This window comes from Bidens hawaiensis, unplaced genomic scaffold (assembly GCF_021521415.1).
Source record: "Bidens hawaiensis isolate Kalapana, Puna unplaced genomic scaffold, B.hawaiensis_p1.1 tig00017148_1, whole genome shotgun sequence".
Taxonomy (NCBI): Eukaryota; Viridiplantae; Streptophyta; class Magnoliopsida; order Asterales; family Asteraceae; genus Bidens; species Bidens hawaiensis.
Genome location: NW_027492590.1, coordinates 2,339 through 12,531, shown reverse-complemented (window position 1 = coordinate 12,531; position 10,193 = coordinate 2,339). Strand labels below are relative to the sequence as shown.

General features: G+C 37.4%; 1 pseudogene across 1 annotated transcript; it reads right to left on the bottom strand.

Moving 5' to 3' along the window:
* Positions 1-239: 239 nt before the first annotated feature.
* On the bottom strand, positions 240-6,745 carry LOC143553117 (3-epi-6-deoxocathasterone 23-monooxygenase CYP90C1-like; annotated as a pseudogene). The gene is made up of 7 exons (XR_013138774.1): positions 6,518-6,745; positions 4,323-4,658; positions 3,113-3,262; positions 2,714-2,995; positions 1,653-1,751; positions 1,395-1,580; positions 240-460 (listed from the first exon to the last, which is right to left on the bottom strand). The product of XR_013138774.1 is annotated as a 3-epi-6-deoxocathasterone 23-monooxygenase CYP90C1-like (transcript).
* Between the last annotated feature and the right edge of the window lie 3,448 nt (positions 6,746-10,193).

Genomic DNA, 10,193 nt, shown 5'->3' with positions numbered 1-10,193 from the left:
ACATTTTACTTATGGGAAAAAGTAAAAAAGACCATTCTAAAATTGTATTCAAATGCCTGCAATCTTTTGTGGCATCTTATTTTTAATGATGCTAGAAGAAGTCATATTGTTTAACATTTACTACCAAGAGCTAAAATAAAACTGAAGTTGATGAGAATCAAAAACTCACATTTGTATAAGTTCAAACACATGACAAACTATTTATCCAATACATTGCATGTTCACAATTCACTCAATGGTTTCATTTTCATCTCGGTGTAACATTGATTGGTAACTTCCGCTTCGTCTTAACAGTAGGAAAATACACAATTTGATCTTCTTCAGCAACCCAAGTGTACGACGTTACAAGATGATGAAGAAAAATACTAATTTCGAGCCTTGAGAATTCCAAACCCGGACACAACCGTTGTCCACCACCAAACGGTGTAAACTTGTTGCTTTTAACACTCAATTCGGTTTTCTACATACAATTACAAATATCATAAAACACAACAAATTAAAATATTAATATTTAATAATAATAATAAAGCAGAATTTAGTTTATGTTTGTTTATTTCAAACGAATGAACATGAACAAACATGGACACACGTCTAGTTCGTTCATTCAAATTCGTTTATGTTTGTTCGCTTACGTTCATTTATGCACATCGGTTTATGTTTGTTTAAGTTCTTCGTTAATATATTCATTTATATTTTTTGACCCATTAAAACTTAGGCAGGAAGCTTTTAGAAGCTTCAATCTTTTAAGAAAAAGCCCACACTCAATTAAAAGCCTTGTTTGGTTCACGAAGCTTGAAGCTTTTAAGTCATGAGAAAAAGCTTAACGCTTCCACTAGTAGCGTTTAGAAAGAGCTACAAGCTTTTAGTATTTAAATTTACTTAAATAACCTTCCAAAATAAATATATTTACTATTATTGGTTTTACCATTTTAGTAATTTTATACATTTTATTAAAAGCTCCAATTACTCTGCCAAGTGCCAAACATCTAAATATATCTAAAAAGCTACAGCTACCAGCTACAGCCATCAACTTCAAGCCACCAAAACCACTAGCTTCCAGCTACAGCTAGCAGCTAGTTTTGCCAAATATACCATTAGTCTAGTTTTAATAACTTTTTAGGCCTAACATATTGTTCTTCACATTACTTTTAACTGGTTTTAGCCAAGTTACGTTCGTTCATCTATGTTCCGTTATGTCGCTTCTTAACTGTTCATTTATACCGGTAAGGAACAAACATAAAGAAAAACATGAACCTGTTCAATTTTTTAATGAACCAACACAAAAAAGAAAACACCATTCATTTAACTGTGTGTGCCCGGTCTTTTATTTGGTTAAAGTTAAACAAACGAACCACATATATAGATAAAAAAAACCAGAAACTAACATCATTTACCTCCCATCTCCATGGATCAAATTCATCAGGATGTTCATAATTCTCCTTATCCATATGAACTGAAGTCAACGATGCCAACACACACCATCCTTTCGGGATCAAATATCCATTAATTTCTACATCTTCAAGAGCTTTTCTCCAAATCGCGTTAATAATATTCGCCATCCGAAGAGTTTCACTTATTACCTAAAATTTCATAATGTAAATTTAAAGATCTTGCTACAAACTTAGAACTTTTAAAATTGTATTTAGTGACACGAAACATATGCCTTGAGTAAACACCAACGACACATAATCTGTCCAAGAATACTCTTCACACGATTCATCCTTTTGTTTCTTTAATTTGTCGTTTTCATCCTGACGTTTATAACAAACTCGATCAAATTATTGTAATGTGTTGTAGCAACCCGTTTGGCCTGCATACACTTTTGTGTTTCTTTTAACATAAGATACGTGTATATGCATAGATATAAACTAGGGATATAAACTTTTGACACAAAAATAACCAAACACGAACCCGTTTAGCTAAACGGGTTGTTTTCGTATCAACGTGGCGGGCTCGCGGGTTGACTTGTTTAACCCATTTGTTGTTATTGTTATTGTTATTGTTAATTGTTAATTGTTATTGGTTATTGGTATTGGTATTGTTGTTATTATTTACAATGTGTTACATTGATTGGGTCAGTTTCAGGGTTAACCTACGAACCCGTTTATTCGTGTCAACCCGGTGGGTTCGTGGGTTGACCTGTTTAAGAATTTATTTTCTAAATTTAAAATGTGTTTTATGCTATAAGTCATCGGTTGGATCAGTATTGGGTTGAATCCGTGAACCCGGATAGTAAAAAGGCCGTGTTTGTGTTAAACCGTTGGGTTCATGGGATGGATGACCTTCAAACCTTCTAACCAGTTTATTTTTTATTATATATTTTTAAAATGTGTTTTATGTTATAAGATAGATTGGTCGGGTATTTTATGCCGTAATTTAAAACATAAAAAATAATTTGACATAAAATTATATAACTAAAATATAATTGTTTATATAAATTTGTTTTTATTGTGGTAAAATTGTAACTTTAAAGTATTAGTATGTGAAAAAATGGGGTAAAACAGGCCATGTTCGTGTCGTGTTCATACGCCTGACACGATTTTCGGGTCCGAGTCATGTTCAGATTGGTGTCAAATCTTCGGGTTCATGTCGGGTTGAACCCGCAAACACAACCTGCTTAAACTTAGGGTGACTTTCAACCATCACCGTAAGCTATTTGTTTACTTTCACTCAGTTGACCCGTTTGAGATAAAACACAAGACGATCTACATACCACAAGACGCGCTAGAGCCGTAGGATTATCGCTTAGGTATTTGATAGCGAGGGTCATGATCATGGGCACTGAGTCCTCCCCGGGGATCATCATCTCTATGATGTTCCCACTAATAAAATCCAACGGTAGCCGTTGGTGGGGCCCGTCCGATTCACCCGTATCCCTCAACAACACATCAATCACATCACTAGGTGAACCTGAACCTTTTTCTTCGGTTTTCTCCATTTCCATTTTCCTATCGTTTACTATCTTCCTCACCATCTTAAACATTCTCTCTTTAGCCTGAAAATACGACTTACTGTCACAATCCACTGAGATTCAACACTATCTTGTTTACGTCACGATCCCCTGAGATTCAACACTGTCTTGTTTGTGTTTATTATAAATTAAATTAATTACCTGGAGGGATTTATACATACGGAAACCTGGAAGTTTTACGGGTAAACAAATCAGGCCTTTGATGACTTCCATGAATTCTCTTTTGAGGAACTCCATATCTTCACCAGGCTCTACACTCATCAACACTCTCACAAGAATTTCAAAAGTTATCTGTTTGATATAAAAAAATAGATGAAATTTGAGATGGATAGATACAGAAGAAAAAAGAATTCATACCCACGTCCAGTTTTATAAAAAGTAATGTTGATATAAGTTCAAGAAAATGGTCTGTTTGACTAAAATGTCAAAAGGTATTACATTTTATACAACAAAACTTCTAATGCCCACATCAAATTTTATAAAAAGTAACATTCTTTAGTGATGAAGAAAATGTATGTTGATACAAGTTCAAGAAATTGGCCTGTTTGACCAAAAAGTCAAAAGGTCTTACATTTTATCCAATGAAACTATTAATGCCTGAAAAATCCCAAATGGACATTGAACCACATCAAACTTTTTTAAAAAGTAACATTCTTTAGTGATCTTGATGAAATTTTATGTTGACATAAGTTTACGGAAATGGCCCATTGGACTAAAAGTCAAAAGGTCTTACATTTATGAAACTTTTAATACTTGAACAAACCCAACAGGACATTGCCTACGTGAAATTTTATATAAAATTAATATTTTTAACTGATCTTGGTGAAATTCCATGTTGATATAGGTTCAAGAAAATGGTCTGTTTGACCCAAAAGTCAAAGGCCTTACATTTTATCCGATGAAACTTCTAATCCCCACATGAAATTTTATAAAAAGTAACAATCTTTAGTGATCTTGATAAAATACTATTAAGTTCAAGTAAACAGTCTGTTTGACCAAAAAGTCAAAGGTCTTACATTTGATCCAATGATACTTTTAATACTTGAGCAACCCCTACTGGACATTACCCACATCAAACTTTATAAAAGGTTACATTCTTTAAGTGATCATGATGAAGTTATGTGTTGACATAATTCAAGAAAATGATCTGTTTGACCAAAAAGTCAAAGGTCTTACATTTGATCCAATGAAACTTTTAATACTGAAACAAACCCAACTGGACATTACCCACATCAAACTCTAAAACAACTAACATTTGCATGTTATTTTACCAAATTCCATATATAACCAAATCATTCAACCTAAAGTCTTAAAATCAATCTGTTAAGACCATAAAAGTAAAAGGTTGTACCTTTTTGGTTTCATCTTGAAGGTAAAGAGGCTGTTGCATATTTTCGCGTTCCATCCAAGACAACAATGTGAGCATGACTGATTTCTGAATATCTTTGGTTATTCGGGCTTTCAATTGAGGGGATCTCAAAAAACCGCCAACAATGGCATGCAATCTCTTTTGTAACCTCCATTCATTTGCAATATTGAAGACTCACCGAGCAACTCAATGACTGACTTCGGATAACTTGGTATGAAAACATTTCCTTGGTTCTGTAAAACAACTCTGTTCACATCGGGGTCGGTCGATACAATGACTGGTCTACCCAAAATGTGTGTCTTGAACACCTTCCCATAACTATGAAAATTGAAACACAAGTGTTTTAGGACTTTAAGTTAGAATTTTTGTAAGTACACGGTGATAAATGCCTTAATGGAGAACTTAGAGGGAGTTTATCTTGATATTGTAACAAGTGTTTCAAAATCTAAATTCAAAAGGATCAAAATAAACAAAAGTTATATTCTCAAGGGGGAACTTTTTACTGACCTAACTAGTTTAAGAGGCAATCTATTATTTTGGAATAATGGAAATGAGATAAACCCTAAAGTGATAAGAATTTGCATCAAGGGTCCCATACTCCCATGACAATAAATCATTAAAATGAAAGGGTTGTAAAAACTGATTTTATGTATAATACTAAAAGTTTTGAGTTTTGTTAATCAAACTGTGAATACTTTTAAAGTCTTGTTCACATATTTCTGAGCTCAAATATCTCTCTGATTTTTATTGGATTAAAAAGTAGCAAATTTTAAAATAGAGAGAAAAAGTCTAAAGTTCATACATTTAAAAAAGAAAATGCCTAAAATGGACCTACTTTGGAAAGAGATTCCATTTTTGTCCCACAAACTTTAGAATTCCAAAAATGTCCCCCTTTAACTAATCTTTGACCATGCATTATGAAGTCTAACACATTTTTGCCGACATGTTTAACACGTCGGCAAAAATGTGTTAAACTTCCGTACACATAGGCAAAGATGAGTTAGGCCTCCAAACATATGGTCAACGACGTGTTGGAATCCTAACACATAGTCATAGACGTGTTAGCTTCTTGTTTTTTTTTAATATCATATTACTATAACTAATTTTATTTATACTTGCCTTTTCTTTTATAACTTTTAATATATAAAATTTTATATTATTTCGAATATACCGATGAGACATGTGTTAGGAAGTCTAACAAGTATTTGACGACGTGTTTTACACACTTGGTCATTTATGGGTTAGAGGAGAACATTTTTGGAATTATAAAGTTTGGGGGACAAAAACGAAATCTCTTTCAAAAGTAGATCCATTTTAAGAATTTTCCCTATTTATAAATAAAAAAGTGATCATTAGAAATGTAATAACGTCATTGCAGTTATGAAGATGTTGGGATGATCAAATGCACTTTTACCTATTATTATAATTCTTTTGTTTTAAATCATTTCAGAAGATGTTTGTTTTCTTTTATTCTCATTACTTTTTAGTAAAATATATCAATCCTAAACCTGCTTTATATTCCATTTGACCACTTTATTATTGACAACTAAAAGTAATAATATTCGTTATTAACTTAATAATAATGTTAAGAGTAATGGGAATCTCACTATAAAAAAAATATAACTTCGTCCCTAATTTTCATTTGTATACCTGTAACATTATGGTTTGATTTATGTCAGTTTTAAAATAATTGTAACATTTTGTATTGGATAAAAAAAAGTTACTTGCTCATTAGAATGTGTGTTATGGTCCTTGTGGAGAGACGCCTGAGGCACCACCACCATCCACGTCAGCCACCACCCCTATAACGACCCAAAACACCTGAGGCAGGATGTTTTGGGCATTCTGGACCGGCTAACAGCTTAAGTGGCAGATAGAGGTACTTTTCGTTACACAGGGATCATCCTTGAAAAGTAAAAATTTAAAGGGTGTCACATTCGATAAAAATTATTATCGACCATGGGTAATAATTTAGATTATTAAAATAAATACATTTTTGAAGTGTATCCGAATAATAATTTGGATGATCAAAATTCTATTTAAGTGGTGATAATAATAATAATAATAATAATAATAATAATAATAATAATAATAATGTAAGTAGTAACAAAGTACAAGTGAAGAGGCAAGCATGCGATTGCGAAACATAGAAAAAGTGTTAAAACGACAGGACTTACATAGACTTTCTTTTCTCCATGAAACAGACCGGACGAGAAGTGAATCCAGCGGCAATGAACTCTACTGTTTCTCCAATCAACGGCCAGCCGGCGGTGCCTCTCGGCGGCTGCAGGTGGCGGCCACCCGGTTTATCCCATCTTCTGACCACCAAATACTTGTACAATAACCATCCAATAAACACCACTGTGCATATTGATTCCCAACTTTTCATATCGATCGATCAATATGAAAATGGGTATTTCTTTATTATTATTATTATTATTATTTAAGTAAATGCAAATGAAGCAGCAGAGAAGAAAGAGGGGTTTTGATTGTGCGAGTGGAAGGGAAAGGACAATCGTATCCTTGTCTGTGTTTACTTCTTTACTTTACTGCATGAAAAAACACCTGAGGCAGGATAAGTGACCCCGGCAGATTACGGATAATCTTAGGGTTAAGTAGATGTTTTCCACGAGGGTGAGGTCCGGCAAAGATGGTTATTCTTCTGATGACCTGCAAAACAGACACCGTGAGCTCGTCACTGAGAAGGGGGTACCTCCTTGTGACCACCCTCCGGCGTGAGAATCAGACTAGATTGCTCTGAATACAAGTGTATATTAAGAGAAATAGCTAGAGCAGATAAGATATGTGATGGTATAAGATGTGTTCATACCGTTCCAAGGTGTTGGAGTATTTATAGCCGAATGTAGGTTTCCAAGCAGGTACAGCCAGCTGTATAATATTCATTTTCTACCAACTGTGGGCTACGCACGTGCCATGCTGGTGGTTGGTGGATAGGCAGCGGCTGATAGTGACATGGCCGGCTGTGTACTATTCCTTTTCCACCAACTGCAGGCTATGTACGTGCCACGATGAGGGTTGGTGAGTAGGCAGCGGCTGATAGTGACATTTTGTACTAGAGCGTGCTCCTCCTCGTACTGTTGTCAGTGAGCTGTCACCCTGTGATGGGCTGCTTTGGTCAGATCTTGTCTATTTTGTCCATACCTTGGCAGGTATAGTACAAAAGATCCTCCAGAAGCGTACGGACTGGCTCATTTGGGCGGGAGTATTCCCGCCTTGCTCATTCCTTCTTCAGGTGACATTACTGAATTATTGAGAGTTAGTGCCTTGTGCGTGTAGCCTTACTGTTAGTGCGGGTAGCCTTCCCTGATGGCTTGTATCCGCAGCTGCGGGAACAGGCGGGGTACTTCACCATTGGGAGGCTTTTCCTGCGGGAACAGCTGGCGTACTGCGCGTAAGGTCTTCATCTCTCTGAGCATGGTGGGTCCTGCGGAACCAGTTGGTCTTTGCGCAGACGTCCCTCTTCAAGGTGAGTCTTGCGGGTCCAACTGGGCTCTGCTGGGACCTACCTCTTCAAGTCCCCCAAGTCCAATGTTCTTCTCATGAATTGTTAATAAGTGAGGTGAACTTTTGGACTTAAGCAAGGGGTTTTGAAAAGGGTTTGTAGTTTTAAGGTTTTCCGTGAGGATTCTTCCCGCGGTTTTCCTAATGTCACGTGCAGAAATTCCCGACTTTTCTGCTTGATCTTTGGGTATGATGCGGGTAGGTGTGTAACCTCCTCGCAAGTCAGGAGCGTTGAGTTTCACTTGTGTAGATTCTCCACGAGGTTTTGGTAGTTTTAGACATAGTGATCAATTATGTTAAACAACCAATTCCATCTTGGAGCTTCAAACAATCTAGTTCTCAACGTTCCCGCTATGCGGGGATGTTATTTCCCTTTCCACAAGCATGGCCCAGAAGATCCTTCTTGGTTTTAATTCCCTGCAAGTGCTAAGTATGTGAATGGTTTCGCCTTGACACTGTACCCGCACTCGTCTTATAGTTACTTGACTTCCAAGGTATTCTTGGCTTCAATTCCCTGCAGGTGCTAAGTATGTGAAGGGTTTCGCCTTGACACTGTACCCGCACTTGTCTTACGGTTTCTTGGTTACCAAGGTATTCTTGGCTTCAATTCCCTGCAGGTGCTAAGTATGTGAAGGGTTTCGCCTTGACACTGTACCCGCACTTGTCTTACGGTTTCTTGGTTACCAAGGTAAGGGGGTGTATTCCCTCTTATTTTGAATCTTTGTTTCATGCATATTTTAGTTTAACTTAGCAATTTCTTGAGTAGTTTGGATGAGTTAACCTTTCAACGTGGCAGATGATAGGTTAAAGTTTTGCTCTCTTTCGTGATTGTGCGGGTAAGACCGTCACTTTCACTTAGTAGGATGGCTAAACTTTACCTATATCTGACCTGCGTGAAGGTTTTCCTCATCTTTTCCTTAGAAATTTTCTAAGTGTTTTAAATAAGTTAACCTTTCGACGCGCGGTTGTCAATAGGTTGATGTTCAGTTTCTTCTATCATGATTGTGCGGGTAGGACCGTCACTTTCATTTAGTGGGATGACCAAACTTTACCTATAACTGACCTGCGTGAAGGTTTTCCTCATCTTTTCCTTAGAAATTTTTACCGTTTTTTGTGTTTATGCGGGTTTTGCCGCCTTCCACACGCAACGACTTACTTCCCCACTTATTTATGCGGTGAATACCGGCATATCAGTGTTTTGAATAAGTATAAAGGTAAGGCTATCAACACAATGTGATAAAGGAGAATCATTTCCATTAGAAGTGGCTCTAGGCCTTTTCTTTATAAGTTTGGAATTGATCTACATGTAACATTTGCGTAATTGAGCTCCATTCCATGTTCTTGGGATGGGGGTGCCATCGAGCCTTTCGAGCCGGTATGCGCCCTTTCCCAAAACTTCTTTGATAATGTATGGCCCTTCCCAGACCGGGGCCAGCTTTCCTGGGCGTTCTTGGTTCGAAGCCTCGTTGTTACGCAGTATGTAGTCTCCTACATTGAAGTTGCAGAGTTTTACCCGCGTGTTGTAGTACTTTTGCATTTGTCGCTTGTAGTTCTCTTCACGCGCTGCGGCTAAGTCTCTGCGTTCCTCGGTTAGCATAAGGTCTAACCGTCTTTCCGCATCATTGTCTTCTGGCTGAATCAAGACCCTTGGTGAGGGTAAACCAATTTCGACCGGGACCATGGCTTCAGTGCCATAAGTGAGGCTGAACGGGGTTTCTCCCGTACTGGCCTTTTTCAGCGTTCTGTTTGCCCAAAGGACGTGTGGAACTTCGTCCACCCAGCCGGATCTGTGTTCCAAGAGTCTTTTCTTTATGCCGTCGACGATGCTCTTATTTGCTCTTTCCACCTCACCATTACCCTGCGGGTGCGCCACTGAGGTAAAGGTGTGGGTGATTTGAAGTTCTTCCAGCCACTTTTGTAGCTTCTTGTCAGCAAAGTTGGTGCCGTTATCGTTCACCAAATTCTGGGGAAGTCTAAAACGACAAATAATAAATTCCCAAATAAATTTTTTGATATGTTTTGCGGTTGTTTGGGCTAAGGGTTTTGCTTCTATCCACTTGGTGAAGTAGTCGATGGCGACCACTAGAAACTGAACCGTTCCCTGCTGCTGTGGGAAATGGGCATGTCACATCGATGGCCCACTTCTGAAATGGCCATGAAGAGGTGACTGGAACAAGTTCATTCTTCGGGCGATGCGTGTTTGGTGCGTAGAGTTGGCAAGACCTACACTTTTTGATGTATGCCAGCGCATCCGTATGCATCCCTGCCAAAAGTATCCCGCGTTGTTTAGCTTAGCTACAACAGCGCGTGGACCTGCGTGTACTCCACAGA